Source organism: Malaclemys terrapin, chromosome 20 (genome assembly GCF_027887155.1).
Source record: "Malaclemys terrapin pileata isolate rMalTer1 chromosome 20, rMalTer1.hap1, whole genome shotgun sequence".
NCBI lineage: Eukaryota > Metazoa > Chordata > Testudines > Emydidae > Malaclemys > Malaclemys terrapin.
Genome location: NC_071524.1, coordinates 158,096 through 178,486, shown reverse-complemented (window position 1 = coordinate 178,486; position 20,391 = coordinate 158,096). Strand labels below are relative to the sequence as shown.

Genomic DNA, 20,391 nt, shown 5'->3' with positions numbered 1-20,391 from the left:
TCAAATGGTGAATTGGGATCTACCCTGTGGGGTTCCTGGTCCAAATTTGGGTCATTTGAGCAAGCAGCTCCCAGGACAGGCAACCAAGAAAACATGTTTACAAAATCTCCGAGCTGTTCTAGCAGGTTCCCTTCCCTGTAATGAGTAGGGCAAGGTCTCATTCCCCACCTCTGGGTGTCTGACAGGATCATCCCTTTGGCGGACTGGTGCCCCTCACCCCCCACCCACATCCCTTGTCCTTAATGTGGAAATTCCCCCAGCTGCCCCATTCCCCACAGATACTCACGTCCTGACACCCTGCTCCGCCCAGCCAGCCAGCAGCCTGGAGAGGAGATGGGTCTTTAGGGACCAGATCCCAGAGTGACTGGATCCTACACTCTGGTCTCAGATTCCCCCCCCCATGGGCACACTCCTGACTATCTCCAGTACTCACTGAGGAGGAGGATGGTGAGAGCCGATGCCATGACAGGGCAGTGGGGACCTCTCAGCGCTGCCACCAACTCCCCGGTGCCCAGCTCCACCAAGCCTGAGGCCCGAGCAGAATTAGGAACTGCGCTGGGGGCTGTGGCCCCAGGAAGCCCGTGATGCACTTGGCTCCTTTCTTCCCCAGCGCCCACCCTGGAGAATGAGGGTGGAGGGATCTGGCCAACCTCCCTCTCATGTAGTGTCACTGCAGAATCTATTCTTAGCCGAGTGGCATAGGACAGAGACAGGACAGATGGGTGGGAGGTTAGGAGGGGTTGTGGTTTCCGGCCCCCCATGAGGGTGCGAGAAATGGGTAAATTTAGATCCTGAGTGGTTAAAGGAGCAGCTGATAAAGCCATGAAAGGGGAAGTCTGACCAGAGCCGGCGCTCGCTTCCTGTTTCTGCTACTGCCAGTGAAACTCTGTGTGAACCTGATGCCCGGCACCTACCCTGTTATATACCCCGACTCTGGGAGGTGAATGGGGTCTAATGATTGGGGCAGGGAGGGGCTGGGAGCCAGGACTCCTGGGTTCTCTCCCTGGCTCTGCTTGTGGGGTGGGGTCTGGTGCTTAGAGAAAAGGACACAGATCAGAGCCAGCCCCTTAGAGGTGAAAAGCCCCGTGTCCCTTCCCAAGGGAAGTGGATCCATGCAGCTCAGGGCCTAGGTCAGAGCTCACAGGGGCCGACAGCCAAGCCAAGCTTCCCTCTCCAACCCCAGGATGCTGCGAAAGGGACACGGAGGAGGGAGCCGACCAGCCCCCCAGAAAGGGGAGGGGGAAGATCACAGGGACAGAGCTCAAGTTAAACTCCCCCCCCCCCCCCCGGCAGATGTCCCAGCTCTGGCTCCCCATCTCATTTGCTCTTCACCCCCCCACCCCTGACGTTCACACATTGGGCCCCTCAGCCCCCCGTTCTGCTCCCTGACCTGCGTCCCCTCATGTCCCTGGCTGTCCCCCCTGTTCTATCCCCGCAGCCTGTAGTTCCCTCACATCCCCCCCCCCCCATCAGCTCCCCACCCTCCTAGTGCTGCCCCATCCCATGTCCCTTCACCCCGTTGTGCCCCTCATGCCCCACGTCCCATCCCCTCATGCCCCTGACCTCCCTGTTGTAGGGAAGGGACCCCTGGTGGCCCTCAGTTAACATGGCCACCCCAGCACCCCCTGCACCCCTCACTGGGCAGCCATGCTGCCCCCTGGCTAAGATGGCCAGACTGTCGGGGTGGGGCGATGGCTGCATGGGAACGAGCCCTCCGGTTTCTCGGACCCTAGACTGACCCCCAGCCTGTGCCCCCAACTCCCATGTCTTGATCCCGCCCCATGGCCATGGGGGGTTGTTGTCTCCCCCAACCCCTCCCCCCACACTGGAGCTGCCCCATCTTAACTGGGAGTTAGTGTGAAAACAATCCTGCCCCCCACTTTGCTCTGTAGGGGGAGTTACATGGGAAAGACCCCCCCCAGCTTGCTCCCCCCTCATGCTCACTTCCTCCCCTCCCTGCCCCCCCATAAGCCCATCTCCCACCTGGCCTGTCCCCAGCAGGGAGGGAGGCTGAGGGGATGTGGGGGCCATTAGAAGACAGGCCGGGGGTGAGGTGGGGGAGGGGAGGACTCGGCAGGACAGTAAGAGGGGAGGGAAGGGGGGATTTGGGATGAGTAGGGTCCCCCTGTGTGTGTTTCAGGCTGAACCTGCCCCATGGCCATGGGGGCATCTCCATCCCCTCTCCCTCCCCCCGCCTGGCTCTGCAGGGCTTTTGGCAGGAAACAATCATGCTCCCCCCACTTCAGATCTACAGGGTGGGGGCTATATGGCAAAGTGTGGGAGCAGAGAAGGGGGGTCAGAAAAGGGCATTGGGGGGCTGGGAACGTAGGGGGAGTATCTGGAGGGGCAGAAAGGAGGAAAAGGGGAGGGGATGGTGAGGCATGGGTGGGTCATTATGGAGCAGGGAATATGGGGCAGAGGGGAGTGTGGGGGCAGGAGACTGAGGGGAAGAAAGTGGGGACCCAGGACTGAGGGGGGGAGCAGGAGGGGGCAGTGAGAGGGGAGCCTACTGAGGGGTGGAAATGGCAGCTCCCTCCCAGCTGGTACCATCTGCCCCTCCCCCCTCAGACACCCCAACAATCCTACACCCCCCTCAGCCCTGACCTTCTGGGGGAGCCTGTCTGCCCTCAAACTCCTGTCCCCCATCCCGGCCCCCTCAACCCCCCTCCTGACAGCTGCCACCTACCTCCCCCAAACTCCCAGCTCCCCCCAGCCGGCTGCCCCCAAATGCCTGCCATGGGGTGGGGGGGGAGACCAGAAGCTAAATCACTCTGTGCCCTGTTGTGTTCGTGGAACATGCCCCAGCCCCACACTGCACAGGGTTAAACACAGGCTGGGGGCGCAGCTGCTGGTAAAGTCCAACCCTGTTTCCTCCTGGGTTGGGGGTTCAGCTGGGGGAGGGGCAATGGTGTCAGGGTCCCTCTCTCCGGCCGCTCTGCTCAGGACGTCTCCACGGAGCAGGGTCCAGACAGCCCAGGGGGTCCAGGGGACTGGTGGTGGCAGCGAGTCTTTCTTCAAGGCCCTAAAGGGTGGTGGGCACAGCCCATCCCCACAGTATTTAATCCACCAATGAGGCCTCGTTTCCAACACCCCAATTTTGGGTCATGGATTTCTGCTCCCCTACTTCGCCCGTGTCCCAGGCAGGTCCCAGCCCGGCAGCCACTCGGGTTGGACTAATCCCGTCTTTCTGTCTCAAACTTTTCCCCCCCCCAACATTCATTCATCCAGGTTCTCGTGATGCTGCCTGAACTTCTCACTCACCTTCGTCGGCTGAACCCCCCATGAGGGGACATTTGGAGGCTCCGGTATCACAGCCCCCCCTGGAGTGGGGAGATTTGGGGGCCAGGGGAGAAGGAAGCTCTGGGGGTTTGTGCAATAGAAATACAGGATGGGGGGAGGTCTAGGGAGAAAGGGGGGAAGAAAAGGGGCTGGGGGACCCCACTGCAGAGAGAGGAGGGGGACAGACACCGGGGAGGCAGTGCCGTTATTCCAGCGCCAGGGTCAGACGCAGCGTCCCCACACACAGGGGGGCCGGGGGCTCTGTCTTGGGGCACTGGGATTCTGCAGAATGGGGGGGCCCAGCTCGGGGCAGGGCAATGAGCCCTGGTGGTCCTGGGGGATTTAACTACCCAGCCGCCCATTGGAAAGTGCTAGGGCCAAACACACCCCGCCCAGTGCGGCCCTGGGTGGACAGGGGACGATGGCAGGTGTCTGGGGGGGAGGCTGTAACTGGGGGCAGCTGGTTTAGACTCAATGGGGACCCCCAGGCAGGAGCTGGCTGCAAAGGGGCGGGTGGCAGGTAGGTGGGGTGACCGTGGCTGTGAAATGCCAGGTGTCTGGCCCTAAGGAAAGGGAGCAGAGCGGATGTTGCTGGGAATCCAGCCGGGAAGGGTTTAGTTATCTAGTGCCCGGCCCCCTTAGTGCTCTGGGCTCCCCACAGACGCAGGCGGTGCCCTCCCCATGCTGAGCCCTGCTATGGCCCTGCTCCCCCCTGACAGCCCTGGGCAGAGACCAGCCTGACTGGGCCAGCAAGTGGTATCCTGGCACCCTCCAGGGGCTGCTCCGCGGGGAGCCCAACATGTCCAGCCCAGGAGCAGCTCCTCTAGCTGGTGCTCACCCCATGGGGGCTGGTGCTCACGGCATTGGGGGTTCAATCCTGGGGTGCTGCTGTCTGGGGGGAGGGGTTTCTCCCAAGCTGGGGTGTTTGGGGGCAGGAGGTTTTGTGTAGTGGCTGGTCGCTGGGGAGATTCTTTTCCCTGCACTGCTGGGTCCAGGCTCCTGGGAGTGTAGGGAGACGGTGAGTTAGAGGGGCCTATATTGCCCTGGACCCAGCCCCTGGGGCAGCAAGGGGCACAGAAGGGGGGAGTCACCTCACCTAGGGCACCCCCCTCAGGCAGCTGTAATAGGCCTCAGCCAGAATCAGCCCCAGGACGCCATGCCCAGCACCAGGCAGACGATGTTGGTGAAGTAAAATTCCATGGGAAGCAAGTCTAAGGTGAAAAACAATTGAAGACATTAGCAGTTTTTCAAAGAGACATTATTAAGGGCACAAGAGCAAACTATCCCGCTGCGTAGGAAAGACAGGAAGTACGGCAAGAGACCACCCTGGCTTCACCAGGAGATCTTCAATGATCTAAAACTCAAAAAAAAAAAAAAAAAAAAAAAAGAGTCCTACAAAAAGTGGAAACTCAGTCAAATTACAAAGGATGAATATAAACAAGTAACACAAGTAAGTAGGGACAAAATTAGAAAAGCCAAGGCACAAAATGAGATTGAACTAGCTAGGGACATAAAAGGAAACATTCTACAAATATATTAGAAACAAGAGAAAGACCCAGGACAGAGTAAGGCCGTTACTCAATGAGGTCTGGTTCTGTTCAATATCTTCATCAATGATTTAGATCATGGCATAGAGCATACACTTAGAAAGTCTGCGGACAATACCAAGCTGGGAGGGGCTGCAAGTGCTTTGGAGGACAGGATTAAAATTCAAAATGATCAGGACAAACTGGAGAAATGGTCTGAAGTAAAGAGGATGAAATTCAATAAGGATGAATGCAAAGTACTCCACTTAGGAAGGAACAACCAGTTGCACACATACAAAATGGGAAATGACTGTCTAGGAAGGAGTACGGCAGAAAGGGATCTGGGGGTCATAGTGGATCACAAGCTAAATATGAGTCAACAGTGTAACACTGTTGCAAAAAAAAAAAAAAAAAAAAAACAAAAAAAAAAAAAAAAACACCCCACACAGAAACACAAATACAATTCTGGGATATATTGGCAGGAGTGTTGTAAGTGTGGCAGATTGCCAGCACTACTATGATGGGGTCTTGTGCTCTCTCTTCTGGGAAGGGGGATTCAGGGCACCATTTCTTGCCCTGAAACTACCCCACTAGTGTCCTAGAGGAGGGGAGTGGAGAAGGAGGGACCCATGCCCACACTCTACTCCAGGTCCCAGCCCAGGGGCCCGAGGGATAGCACTTGAACTAGTAGCTCCTTCCCCTGGCCTACTTCCCTCTCCTGCCCTTCAGCTTGTAGGGGCTTCCTACCCTCCCTCTGCACAAGCCAGGTAGCCCTTTACCTAAGATCTTCTTAGCCCACCACAATACCTCTCCAAACTTTCCTCTGCTACCCGCCAAACTACTCTCTGCTCCAACACCAATCCTCTGTACTCCAGCTCCTCCCCTGTCTGATTTAAGCAGGGGGTTTTATCAGGTGACTGGCTTCAGGTGCTCTAATTGGCTTCAGGTGCTTTAATTAATCTATAGCAAACTTTCTTCCCTGTACAGGGAATAAGGCTCCCTTCTAACCCACTCCTGCTGCCCTCTGGCCATGCTGTATCACATAAGCAAGACATGAGCAGTCATTCTTCTGCTCTACTCCGTGCTGATTAGGCCTCAACTGGAGTATTATCTCCAGTTCTGGGCGCCACATTTCAGGAAAGATGTGGAGAAATTGGAGAAAGTCCAGAGAAGAGCAACAAAAATGTTTAAAAGTCTATAAAACATGACCTATGAAGGAAGATTGAAAAAATTGGGTTTGTTTAATCTGGAGAAGAGAAGACTGAGATGGGACATAACAGTTTTCAAGTACATAAAAGGTTGTTGGTGGTGGTGTCTGTAGATCAGTGGTTCTCATACTTTTGTACTGGGGACCCCTTTCACATAGCAAGCCTCTGAGTGTGACCCCCCCTTATACATTAAAAACACTTTTTTATATATTTAACACCATTATAAATGCTGGAGGCAAAGTGGAGTTTGGGGTGGAGGCTGACAGCTCATGGCCCCCCATGTAATCACCTCGCGACCCCCTGAGGCATTCCGACCCCCAGTTTGAGAAACCCTGCTAGAGATGGAGGTGGAAGAGAGAGAGCATGGCAAACTACTCTCCCTTTTATCATGTCTTTTCTTCCCTCTTGGCTTTGCCCCCCCCCCCCTTTGGAGTCAGGTGAGCATTACCTCATTGCCGTCCCAAACTGACCAAAGGGGGGTGACTTGAGAGTCCAACAGATCCTTTGTTGCTGCCTAGGCCAGCGACCTTTGTTCCTGTGAGGCTGGGCTGGGTTTGTCCCACACAGGCCCTGATGAGGTGTGAACTGCTTCAGAAGAGTTTTTGTCTGGGCTTGTTTTAAGCCACGAGGACACATTTTCAGCCTCATAACTATATACGTGAAATTACAACCTATAACACCACTATAACATCACTGTAACAACCATGCTCAGTGCATCATGAGCCTTCCGAAGACACCTGACGTGACAAACTCTGCAGTGGATCCCACACAATCATATTACAAGGATGAACATGGGGGCGCCGGGTGTTCCCCCGATGTACAGAGTGTTACAGGTGAGGACGAGCAGGCTCAGGGGGGCTCTTTAAGCAGGAGTTAAGGGAAACTGAGGCATCGGGGAGACAGACGACCTCGGAGCGCCCAGGGGCAGATGGATGTGGGTCAGTCGTGTCTTTCCAGGCCAATCTGTGGGTCCGGAGGTTGCAGGGGCCAGGATCTTGGGGGGGAGGAATCTCATGCAGGGACCAGGATCTCAGGGGGGAGGAGAATCTTGTGTAGGGGCCAGGATGGTGGAGCTGAGGGGACTCCTCTTCCGCACACCGCTGAACGGCAAGAAAGCCTCATTCAAAGGAAAACAGCCCCCCCCCCCACTCTCTGCAGGGGGGATTTAGAACTGCCCCGCTCTGTGTCCTAGCCCCCACACTGCTCCCAGCAAGTGGCAATTCCTATGTTGCCCAAGAGGCAGGGCCTGGGGGTGGGGCCCAGGCCCTTGCGGGGAAGTCTCAAGTGGGGGATTCGCTGTGAGGCTCTCTGTGTGCCCATGTTGTCCGGCCTGGGGTCCCGAGAAAGGGAACATTGGAGTCACAGGGTGATGACCCCCGCAATCTTTCATATGGGCACCGCCCAGGGATCACTTCCTCTTTGCCCCCCCAGCCCGGCTCACGGCGATGGATCCCCCAGCACAGCGGGGAAGGAATGACCCCATGGAGAGGATGTAAACAGCCGGCACCAATTGGTCATGGGCATCAGAGCCTTCTGCAGCTTCACCCAGAGTCAGGGTGTGAACCCCGACACCTTGCCCAACTGATGTCCTTCCCCAGAGGGGCTACAACCCAGTGCTGGGTGAGGGGTCCCTGTATAACCAGTGCCCCACCCCAGAGGGGCCGCATCCCAGCACTGGTAGAGGGTTCTCTGTATATTCAGCCCCCAAACCCCAGAGGTGACCGCATCCCAGTGCCAGGTGAGGGGTCCCTGTATAACCAGCCCACGCACCTGACCCCATCTCCCCCAGGTGTTACACACATTCCCGGCATGGGCACAGGTGGGGTGTGGGGTGCCCAGGTTGGGCTGGTTTGTGGGTCTGTGTTTATTACAAAGCTGGAGATTAACAGGATGCAAAATAATATAAACAGCCACTTCAGTGCATCCCCTCCCCCTTCCTGTGCTGAGTCCTCCACACTGGTCCCCACATGTGGGTCTGGGGGGCAGGGGGACAGCAACTCGAGGGGAAGGGGGCTGCAGTGGCAGGAGGGCAGCGTCCCCCATAAATCTTCCCTAGAAGCAGAATTCTCTGGGTTTGGCACTGCAAGGGAGTGTCGCCCCCCTGGGGGCTAGCGCCCCATGGCTGTGGGGGAATCTCACTGCGGGGCCCCCCGGCGCATGTTGATCATGGCGTACATTCTGGGCTGGGCAGGCTCGGGGGCAGGGGCCGGCTCCGCCGGCTTGCCCTGCAGCACCTGACGGTCCAGCTCGGCGTAGGTGAGTCCGTCGGCGCCGGGGTCGGGCTCCTGGGGTTGGGAGGGGAGAGAGTCACGGGAGGGGGGGGGGTCTGAGTCCACCAACACCCCAATACACAGAAAACACAGGATATGCACACACACACACACACACACACACACACACACACACACACACACACAGCGATCCCATAAGCCCACCCCCCTCCCAGCAGCCCAACCCCCACACAGTGGCGTAGCCAGGTTCTAAGAGCAGGGGGAGCAAACACGTAAAAAAGGTGCCCCCCCTTGGCTCCTCCTCTGGCCACGCCCCCCATTGGCTCCTCCTCCAGCCACGCCTCCCCCTTGGCTCTTCCGGCCGCGCTGCAGCCATGCTGCGCCCCCCCTCGCTCCTCTGGCCATGCCGCGCCGCCCCCTTAACTCCTTCAGCCGCACTGCACCCCCCTTGCACCTCGCTCCTCCGGCCGCACCCCCTCGCTTTTTTTTTTTGCTCGGGGCAGTGGCAAAGAAGTTAGAGCCGGCGCTGCACTCGCCGCCCCAGCTCACCTCTGCTCCGCCTCCACCTCCCTGGGCCTGAGCGCGCCGCCACTTGCTTCTTCGCCCTCCCAGGCTTCCCGCGTGAACAGCTGATTCGCGGGAAGCAGGGGGGGGTGGAGAAGCAGAGCAGGGTGGCGCGTTCAGGGGAGGAGGCGGAGCGGAGGTGAGCTGGGGATGGGGGGTGGGGTGGGGTGCTGCCGGTGGGTGCTCTGCACCCACCCACCGAATTTTGGAGCACCCATGAATCAGCGCCACTTTTGGATATGTGCTCAGTGGGGGAGCGGCCGCTTCCCCTGCTCCCCCCCAGCTATGCTAGTGCCACCTCAAACCAGTGAGTGTGCCAGGAAAGGCTGGAGGGAGGTGAGGGGGCTGCTGGAGCCCATGTGGGTCAGGATTGGGGGTCAGGCCCCATGGGAGAACAGGGGACACTTACCAGGTTCTGTGTCTCTTTCCATTCGTCGATGGAGGCATCTGTGGAATAGAGACACCCGCTGAGCTGCACCCCCGGCCAGCCCAGAGCAGAACCCCACACCCAGCTCTGACCCCTCTGTCCAGCCAGGGGACTCAGAGACCAGCACAGCCACCCCTCCCCCACCCCGCAGCATGGGCCAGGGTCATTAGCCCCGTGTTACAGAGCGGAAAACTGAGGCACAGAGAGGTCTGTTACAGTGGGGGCGGGGGGCTGGGAGTCCGAAAGCCTGTGTTCTCGCCCTGGCTCAGGAGGGGAGTGGGGTCTAGACTAGTGGTTAGAGCAGGGGGCTGGGAGCCAGGAGTGGGTGGGGAACCAGCGCGGGAAGGGAGGGTGGCCCCAGGGAGCTCCTGGGAGTCCAACACTCTCAGCTGACACCGGCTACCTCTGGGGCCCTCTCCTTAGCCCCGCCCAGCAGCAGCTGTAAATCAGACCCTGCACCTTTTGTGGGGGCTCCACCCATGCCCCTCCCTAGGGTCCTGCCCCACCCTGATTCCCACTTGGGTGAGTTACTCACAGACGGGGTCTTGCTGAGCCGGTGCCTTTACGGCCCCCATAGGACTGGTGCTAAAAGAGAAAATCCCCTTGTAAATGTCATATCCCCCCACCTGCAGGGAGATTCCCCAACACACCCAGAGAGCCTCCCATCCTGCCTCACACTGAACCAAGTTCCCTAAACCCTCCTTGTCCCAACCACCAGACCCCACCCCCGCCCCGCTCTAACCACTAGCCCCCACTCTACTCCCAGAGGCAGATATAGAACCCAGGATTTCTGGTCACCCCCCCCACACACACACACACACACACCTCCCTGCTCTAACCACTTCTGGTCACACCCCCATCCCCGAGCTGGGACAGAACCCAGGAGCCCTGTGACTGAGGCAGGTCCATCGGGACGGGGGAGGAGCCAGGTTCCTACCTGCTCGGTCTCGGTGCGGCTCCTTTTCCTGCAGAGGGACACAAACCAGAATCCCCCATGAGCCAATTGGGATCCCCCGGTCCCAGCGCCGGCCACTCACCCCCACAGGGCAGCAGGGATGGGGGTGCCTGGGGGGCTCCCCTCTGCTGCTGAACCTGGATCCCTGCTGGGATGGACCAGCAGGGGTCAGCGCAACACCATAGCATGGATTAGGGGAGGGGCAGATTAACTCAGGGGGGCTTTTCCTGTCCCCAATCCTCCCTTGTTAGTGATCCAGGCCAGTCGGCTCTCTGTCACCTCAGGTACCTGAGAAGCACGGTGCCGGCGGCTGATTATACAGGGACCCTTGCCGAGGCACTGAGACGCGGCCACCTCTCGGGTGGCACAGCTATGTGTACAGGGATTACACATGCAGCAGCGCCCCCTGCTGAGCCCCCCCTCCCCACACTCCTTGGCTTTACGGGCACAGATCCCCATCCAAGCCGTGATCCCATCCCACCCTGCTTAGCGGCATGTTTAACCCTTCCCTCGCTGGACGGGGCACTTACTGGCTCGGGTTATTCTGAAGCAGACGAAGGCCATGAGGAGGAGGAGGACGAGGAGGAGGACGGTGGCCGCCGCGCTCACCCCGGCGATGATGGGGCTGGTCAGACCCGGAGGTGCCGGCAATTCCGATCCACCTGGGAAACAGCAGTAGCTGTGAGTGCCGGGAGTGGCTGGTCTGTTCCCCTCCAGCCCCTCTGTGACGAACTGGGACTGTTCTTGCTGGGGTGTGGGAATGCTGACAGGGGAGTGTGACTAGGATGGTCTGCATCGGAGGATGGGAGTCTGCCCAAGGGAACATACCTGAGCTTGTAACATGAGAATCCAGGAGGGGGTGGGAGGTCAGGTGACTCCGGGGCCCGGGAAACTGAACAAAGGCTGTGGGAGGGGTCGCTGAGAGCGGAGTGCTGGAAGCAGGCTGGAGAGATGGCTGGGAGGCAGAGATGGCTCTGACCCCCCAAAGGGGGGTGGGCTGGCATGCCCTGGGACCCCAAGCTGGACCTAACTGAGGGGGGGCCCTGTTGTCTGTGCCTGCAAGACCTGTCTTGGACTGTATTCCTGTCATCCAAATAAACCTTCTGCTTTACTGGCTGGCTGAGAGTCATGGTGAATCACAGGAAGCCGGGGGTGCAGGGCCCTGGGTCCCCCAATACTCCGTGACAACTGGTGGCAGCGGTGGGATCTACTGCACCCCGTGGACGGCGCTTCCTGCAGTAAGTGACTGGGGAGCAGTAAAACGAAGGGGGATTGACGGGGACCAGGCGTGCTGAAGAGTGAGAGAGAGACGGTTATTACCCCTGGGAGTGTGTGACCAGCGAGAAGGACTTTTGCAGTAACAGGGTCCCCCGGGGGGATCGCAGCGAGTGGTCCCAGGGGCGGAGGAGTCTGCAGCTCGACCCTGGCAGAGAGGCGGTGACCTCGAGAAGGGCTGGCACACTAGGGGTCCCCCTGGCAACTGTGGGGAGCTGTGAGCACACAGGCCGGTGAGTGGCCAGCAGGAAGATGTATGCCAAGCGGCTTAAGAGCGACCTGGTGGAGCTGTGCAAGCAGAGGGGGCTGTGCATTGGGAGGCTCACCAAAGCACAGCTCATTGCCCGGCTGGAGGAGGAATATCGCGCGAATGAACTGATCCCTGTGTCTCAGGGAAGCAGCCTGGCAAATGCAGCGCAGGCACCAGTGTCTGTCCCAGCTGGGAGTGGTCAGCCGGCTGCTGAGGGCTTCCCGAGACCCCTCCTTCCTATGCCTAGGGGAAGGGTGGGGAGGAGCCCAGCAAATACCGAAGGCGCTGTGGCCCCCCCGGCCAGCAGGGGATCCCCCCGGCGAAGCTCGCCGGCCAGCAGAGGATCCTCCCGGCGACGTTCGGCATCCGTGGAGCGGAATTGGCTGGAATGGGAGAAAGAGCTAAAACTGAGAGAGCTGGAGGATCGTGAACAACAGAGACAGCATGAACGGGAGGAGAAAGAGAGACAGAGACAGCATGAACGGGAGGAGAATGAGAGACAGCATCAGCGTGAACTGGAACTGGCGAGACTGAGGGGCAGTGAACCCCCGGCTGCGGTGAGTGAGGGGGGACCCAGGACTGCACGGAGCTTTGATAAGTGCATCCTGGCCCCACACAAAGAGGGGGAGGACATGGATGACTTCCTGGAGGCCTTTGAGACGGCCTGCGAGCTGCACCGGGTTGATCCCGCGGACAGACTCCGGGTCCTTACCCCCTTACTGGACCCCAAATCCGTGGCATTGTACCGCCAACTGGGAGAGGCAGAGAAAGGGGACTACGAACTATTCAAAAGGGCCCTGCTACGTGAGTTTGGGCTGACTCCTGAGATGTACCGAGAAAGGTTCCGGAGTCAGGATAAAACCCCTGAGATCTCATATCTGCAACTAGCCGTCCGCATGGAAAGATACGCCAGCAAGTGGGCTGGTGGGGCCCAGACGAAGGAGGACCTGATTAAACTGCTGGTACTGGAGCAACTGTATGAGCGGTGCCCATCCGACCTGAGGCTGTGGTTGGTGGACCGAAAGCCAGAGAACCCGCGACACACAGGGCAGCTGGCCGATGAGTTGGTAAAGAGCCGGTCAGGGGGTGGCAGGGAGGAGACCCAAAGGAACAGGCCCGCCGCGATGCAGAGAGAGAGTCACCCTGGGACCTCCCAAAGCGGGAATATGGGGAATCCCCTCCCACGGGGAATGCCCAGCGTCAGGGACAACCGACCGGCTCGAGGGGACCCACGGGACATGAGCTGCTATTACTGCGGCCGAAGAGGCCACGTTCGGGCCCAGTGCCCCAAGCTCAAGGACAGACTGAGCAGACCGAACCCGCATAGGGTTAACTTGGTAGAGGCCCAGATGGACGAGGGGCAGGCTTCTCACGCAAGAGGGGCTGGCAGCTTATCAACTGCTCAAGAGAGAGAAGGGCCCCAGGCCAGCTCCTCTAGGGGGCTGGATGCCCCCGACTCAGGGTTTTTGGTTTATACGGTGGGCGCGGGGCTGTCCCTCCGGAGAGAGTACCTTGTTCCCCTGGAGGTGGATGGGAGGAAGGTCAATGGATACTGGGATACGGGCGCAGAGGTGACGCTGGCCCGGCCTGAGGTGGTGGCCCCAGATCAGGTGGTGCCCAACTCCTACCTGACCCTGACGGGGGTGGGCGGAACACCAGTCAAAGTGCCCGTGGCAAGGGTACACCTGAAGTGGGGGGCCAAGGAGGGCCCCAAGGATGTGGGGGTACACCCGTATTTGCCCACTGAGGTATTGATGGGGGGGGACCTGGAGAACTGGCCAAGCAACCCCCAAAAGGCACTGGTTGTGACCCGCAGTCAGAGCCGGCGAGGGGCCCTGCGCCCTGGCCTTGGGGGGGGTGCCTTGCCTGAGGCGCAGGACCCTAACCTGGTGGGGAGGGAACGCCCAGGGACACGGCTCAGGGAGGCTGCAGCTTCAGACCCAGCGGGCGAGAAAGAGCAGGTGGCCATCCCTGTCCCAGCTGCTGAGTTCCAGGCCGAGTTGCAGAGAGATCCCTCCTTGCGGAAGATAAGGGACCTGGCCGACCTCAATGCGGTACAGACCACGGGACGAGGTGGCCGGAAAAGGTTCCTGTGGGAGAAGGGGTTCCTGTACCGAGAATGGGCTCCCCCAGGGAAAAGGGAGTCAGGGGGGATCAGGAGGCAGCTGGTGGTACCCCAGAAGTATCGCCGCCAACTGCTGTGCCGGGCCCATGACATTCCCCTCTCAGGGCACCAGGGAACCTGGCGTACCCAGCAGAGGCTGCTACGGAGCTTTTACTGGCCTGGGGGCTTTGTTACTGTCCGACAGTACTGCAGATCCTGTGACCCCTGTCAGAGGGGGAGGAAGGCCTGGGACAAGGGGAAAACAGCTTTAGGACCCTCGCCCAGCATAGAGGAGCCTTTTCGGAGGGTGGCCAAGGTAAAAAGGGCGGCTCTAAACCAAGAGAGCCCAAAGCACAGACCTCCAGACTGGAGCGCTGGGAGAAGACCACAGCCCAGTTGATACCCCAGAGGTATGGGGGTGGAAAAAGGGCACAGGCCGCATAAACCTTCCCACATGCGAACTGCGAGTGCCATCAAGCACCCCCGACCTAAGGGGGGGCGTGAAACTGGAGGGGCCTGGTGTAACTCCCACCAAGGAATGGGAGGGATGCGGGGGCATCCATGGGAACGGGGGTAGGTTCGAACTTCCCCAGGTCACTGGCTAAAGTGACCCTGCTCAGTTCGGTCTCGCAGGGGGGAGAGATGTGACGAACTGGGACTGTTCTTGCTGGGGTGTGGGAATGCTGACAGGGGAGTGTGACTAGGATGGTCTGCATCGGGGGATGGGAGTCTGCCCGAGGGAACATACCTGAGCTTGTAACATGAGAACCCAGGAGGGGGTGGGAGGTCAGGTGACTCCGGGGCCCGGGAAACTGAACAAAGGCTGTGGGAGGGGTCGCTGAAAGCGGAGGGCTGGAGGCAGGCTGGAGAGATGGCTGGGAGGCAGAGATGGCTCTGACCCCCCAAAGGGGGGTGGGCTGGCATGCCCTGGGACCCCAAGCTGGACCTAACTGAGGGGGGCCCTGTTGTCTGTGCCTGCAAGACCTGTCTTGGACTGTATTCCTGTCATCCGAATAAACCTTCTGCTTTACTGGCTGGCTGAGAGTCATGGTGAATCGCAGGAAGCCGGGGGTGCAGGGCCCTGGGTCCCCCAATACTCCGTGACACCCTCCCACCCCAGGCGGCGCCCAAGGGGCTGGGACACCACAGGGCGGAGGCAGCAGAAAATTTTATGGGGAGGATGTCGGGGGGCCCAGGGGAATCAAGTGGGGTCAGAGCCAGCAAGATTTGGGGGATTTATAGCACAAGGGGGCAGCGGGCTGCAGGGCGGGGGGCTCAGTAGGGGGTGCTGTCTGATCCAGCCTGGGCATCATTTCCGGTGCTCAGGGCGGGGAGGCTGAAACCCCCAGTGACTCACTCCCTGCTCCATGGCTGGGCCCTGGTTCTGAGCATGGTGGAGACCCCCCCAAAGGTCCGGCTCGGTGTGGGGCTGGAGGGAGGTCGCCCCCTCACCTGGTACCACCAGCTCCACGGGGTCGCTGGGCTCTGACCAGTCAGTTGTTTGTGATTTGGTGTGATACTGGCAGGTGTAGATTCCGCTGTCGTCCGGTCCCACGCTGGGGATGGGAAATATGGCCTCACTCCCAGAAGGGTCCTGAATCTTTTTATAGGCTCCATTTTTACTCAGAACAAACCTCATGCCTCGCTGCTCCCCCACACACTGGAACGTGACGTTTTCCCCCAGCTCAGTCACCCCCCGGGGGCTCACAGACAGGGAGGGCTTGGGAAACTTTCTCTCTGGATTAAAAAAGAACCAGGAGTTCAGTGGGGTGGGGGCCAGCCCCTGCCCCGTTGGTGTCTGTCTATCTGTCCTGCCCCCACCCATTCCCGAGGTGTCCAGAAACTGCCCTGTCCTCACAGCCCCTGGAAATACTAGGGTTACCATATTAAAACATTTAAAAAAGAGGACACTCCACGGAGCCCCGGCCCTGCCCCTTCCCAACTCCACCCCCATTCCAACCTCTTCCCCAAAGTCCCTGCCCCAACTCCACCCCCTCCCCTGAGCGTCCCGCATTCCCCCTCCTCCCCCCTCCCAGCCACGCGAAACAGCTGCCCGAGCGCTACCAGCTTCACGGTTTGCCGGGCAGCCCCCAGACCTCCAGACCCTGCGTCCCCAGCCGGGCACTTCCCCAGTGCAGCCGGAGCCTTGGAGGGGAAGCGCCCAGCCGGGGGCACAGGGTCTGGAGGCTGCCCGGCAAACCATGAAGCCGGTAGCACTCGGGCAGCTCGGCTCTTCAGCTACACAGAGCTGAGGTGTCTGGGGGGAGCAGCAGCAGCCGCTGGAGCCGCTCTAAGGTAAGCAGGGGACAGGGATGCCGGCAAAGCATTTTCCCGGACATGTTCAGCTCTTTGGCAATTCCCCCCAGACGGGGATTTGAGGACCAAAAAGCCGGACATGTCCGGGAAAATCCAGACGTATGGTAACCCTAGAAATACACATCAGGGTGAGCAGAGCCTGTCAGATCCACCGCCTCTGTGAACAACACCCGCCTGTCAGGCTCTGATCTCAGCCCCCCCGGGGTCAATCCGGAGTCACCCCTGACTACACAGGAAGCAGGGCTGGGTTTTGATCTCAGCTCCACCCCGCCCCCACCGGTGCCAATCTGGAGTCACCCCTGGGGGCAGGGCTGGATTCTGATCTTGGTTTCCCAGGGCTAATCAAGATTATCTCTCTTGCAGAGAGTCTGGGCACTCTAGATTCCCACTCTCTAGAAGAGGAGCAGGCAGTGGTTTGTTGGGACGTTTTTTTAAGCCTGGCTGGGTCTGGTTGGGGGGGGGCACATATTTTGGGTCCTGCACGGCAGGATGTGGGACTCCCTTTGACCTGGGAACAGCGGTTGAGGGGGTTAGTGTGAGGTTGGGGTAACGGTTCAGGGTTTGGCTCTCTGTTCCCTGTCCCTTCCCCACCATCCTTAATGGTAACATTCCCCCATATCCCACCCCATGGATACTCACCTCCTGACACCCCACTCTGCCTGGCCAGCCAGCAGCCTGGAGAGGAGACGGCAGGTTAGGGACCAGATCCCAGAGCCACTGGATCCCACACCCTGGCCTCAGATCCCTCCCATGGGCACATACCCTGGCCTCAGATCCCCCCATGGGCACACACCCTGGTCTCAGATCCCCCCCATGGGCACACACCCTGGTCTCAGATCCCCCCCATGGGCACACACCCTGGTCCAGGGGTGGGCAAACTTTTTGTGGTGAGGACTGCATCAGGTTTCCAAAATTGTATGGTGGGCCGATTAGCGGAGGCTGTGCCTCCCAAAACAGCCAGGTATGGCCTGGCCCTGCCCCCTATCCGACCCCTCCTGCTTCTCACCCCCTGGCGACCGCCCTGGGACTCCTGCCCCATCCAACTCCCCCCCCCGTTCCCTGTCCCCTGACAGCCCCCAGAACTCCTGCCCCTGACTGCCCCCCCGCCACCCCATCCAACTCCTGCTCCTTCCTGACTGCCCCCCAGGACCCCTACCCCCATTCATAGTTTGCCCACCTCTGCTCTAGTGTCACACACACACACCCATGGGCACACGCCCTGGTCTCAGATCCTGGGCATGCGCCCTGGCTGTCTCTGGTACTCACCGAGGAGGAGGACGGTGAGAGCAGACACCATGACGGGGCAGTGGGGGCCCCTCAGCGCTGCCACCAACACCCTGGTGCTGAGCTCCACCGAGTCTGAGGCCCGAGTGCGAGCGGAATGAGGAACTGTGCCGGGGGCTGCAGCCCCAGGAAGCCCGTGATGCGCTCGGCCCCTTTCTTCCCATCAGATGGTTTTTCTGCAATCTCCAGCCCAAATCTACCACGGTCAGAGCAAAGTCATCTCCCCGCCACACCCAGCAAAGCACATCCCCTCCTGCAGTTGCCTGGTCCCCCCCTACTCTCCTCATCACCTTCTGCAGCAGGGCAGAGATACCTTCCTGACCTGGCTGGGCCCAGCACCCGCCCTGGAGCATGAGGGTGGAGGGGCCTAGACAACCTCCTTCTCAGGTAGTGTCGCTGCAGATGCTATTCTTAGCACAGTGGTGTGAGACAGAGATGGGACAGAGGGGTGGAGGGGTTGTGGTTTCTGGCACCCTTAATGGGAACGGGGAGGGATAAATTTAGATCCAAAGTTGCTAAACCAGCAGCCGAAAAATCTGTGAAAAGGGGAAGTGTGTCTTGCAACAGCCCACAGCTCTGGGGTGACGGCTCCCTGCCTCCGGCCCAGCCACAATCAGGGTCACGTTCGTCTGGGCAGGGGACAGAACTTCCTCCGGGTCTGGGTCCGGGTCCAGGCTGCAGAACGAGCTCCCCCAGCAGCCAAGAGCCCCCCAAACCTCCCCACCTCCGGCTCCAAGCCCAGGCGCCCTCCCCCGGCCGGCCTACTCCGTTATCGACCCGGGGCAGCGTGGCCATTGAGCCCCCAAACCAAACCCTCTGCGGTGGGCACAGACCTCCCCAGGGGAAAAGACGAGATAGAACGACCTGCCCATGACAGACGGGGCCACGTCGCTTAATGCTCGACTGGCAGGCGCCCGACACCGCGGTGACCAGGGCAGCGTCAGACCATGTGCAGTGTAGAAGGCTGCTCCCCCCTGGCTGGGACCCCCCCAGTGACTCTGTCCCCGCTGCCCGGCCGGGCGTCCCCTCTGCTGGGCCCAGGGCTCAGGGCAGAGCCTGGCTCTGAGGGTCCCATCAATGCAGAGCCCCCCCCATCCTGGGCGTGGGATGTTACCTGCAGAGATTAGTTCACCCCACCTTTTCCCAAGCCGTAGGGCTCCAGGCGAAAAGCACCTACCCGGACCCAATCCGTAGGGTTCAGGGTGTAACTAACCTGGTCAATTTAAGTACCCACACCCTTTCCCAATACATGGGGCTCTGGGTGTTTACTGCTTCTGCGGGTGTGCAGGACCTTTTACCAGTGAAGGAGCCTTACACAGTCATATCCTACATAACCTTTGTTTATTAACAGTCACCCAAACCAGACTGCTAGGGTTACCGTAGGTCCGTATTCTCCTGGACATGTCCGGCTTTTTGGTTCTCAAGTCGCCGTCCGGGAGGAATTTCCAAAAAGCCGAACATGTCCGGGAAAATAGGGAGGCACGGTCAGCCTAGAGTTGCTGCGTGTCTGGGATGCTCGCCCGGCCCCGGCTAAACGTGTAACCTGCTTCCTCCGCACTGTGGGAGGGGGCACTGCCGCTTTGATGGGCTCCGGCCGGCCAGGAAGCGATGTCATTCCTCTTCTGGCCCCACCCCGGCTGGGGGCGTGGCGTTGTGGGAGTGGGAGCCATGCGGGCGCCACCTGGCTCTGGGCACGGGCCCTATTGCTGTGCTGCTGCCCGGCGGGTCCCCGGCTCCTCTGCTGGTCTGGGCTGAGTCCTGCTGCTCGGCTCCGGCTGCTCCAAGCCGCTCTCCACAGGAGTACCCACCACCCTGCCCACAGCCAGCCCCTGTCTCCAGCCCCTGCCGCACCCCCTGCCAGCCAGCTCCACCCATAGGCAGAGGCAAGCTGGGGTGGGAGGGTGCAGCAGGGAGCTGCCGGTGGGTGCTCTGCACCCACCAATTTTTCCCAGCGGGTGCTCCATCCCTGGAGCACCTACGGAGTTGGCGCCTATGCCCACACCCCCTGCCCTGCCTCCAGCCAGCCCCACACCCCCTGCCCGCAGCCAGCCCCTGTCTCCAGCCAGCTCCGCACCCCAGCCCTGCATCCAGCCCCTGCCACACCCCCTGCCCTGCCTGCAGCCAGCCCGCACCCCCTGCCCTGCCTCCACCCCGCCCCACACGCCCCCCATCTCCAGCCAACCTCACATTCTGTCTCCAGCCAGCTCCTCACCCCCTGCCCTGCCCACAGCCAGCCCCGTACCCCCTGCCTCCAGCTAGCCCTGCCCCATGCCCCTGTCTGCAGTCAGCCCCACGTCCACTGGTGCCCTGCAGTTCCCAGGGCAGGAACCCTGCACACCTGCTTCAATGAGGGGGGCAGGGAGCAGCTAGGACCCACACATGTGAAACGGAGCTCATTTCTAGTTCAGGCCCATCTTTTTAAAAAAGAACTTTAGGTAGGGTTACCATACATCCGTGGACATGTCAGGCTTTTTGGTGCTTAAATTGCCATCCAGGAGGAATTTTCTACATTTTAAAAATTCCTCCCAGGAAAATATGGACATATTTAAATAACTAAAAACATCCAAGAGGGCAGCTGCAACAGCAAAGGTCCCCCCCGTGGAGTGTCCTCTTTTTTGAATGTTCAAATATGGTAATGCTACAGACAGCACACGCTACACAGACAGTGCTCACCACTCCCAGTAAGACAGATGAACTTTTCTTCATGGCCAGTGAGGATCAGGTCCATCTGGGAGACTCCAGTTGCTGCCCGGTGTCATTGGCAGAGCATTGAGGTCTGGCAGCTCTGATCTCTGGGGCTGTATCCTGAAGTTGGTTCCCAAAGAACTTCCTTTTGGACCCCAGTTTATATAGTGAAACTCGAACCCTGCTTAGCTATATCTTAACCAATCAGTATACTCAAATGTTACTAACCAATCCTAACATAGTGTAACAAAATTCTCTAACCAATCCTACCCCACCACCTTCATTAA

At 59.6% G+C, this 20,391-nt stretch overlaps 1 pseudogene; it reads right to left on the bottom strand.

Moving 5' to 3' along the window:
* The window catches only part of LOC128826719 (immunoglobulin superfamily member 1-like), a 35,752-nt pseudogene extending 18,320 nt beyond the window's left edge, over nt 1-17,432 (bottom strand).
* Between the last annotated feature and the right edge of the window lie 2,959 nt (nt 17,433-20,391).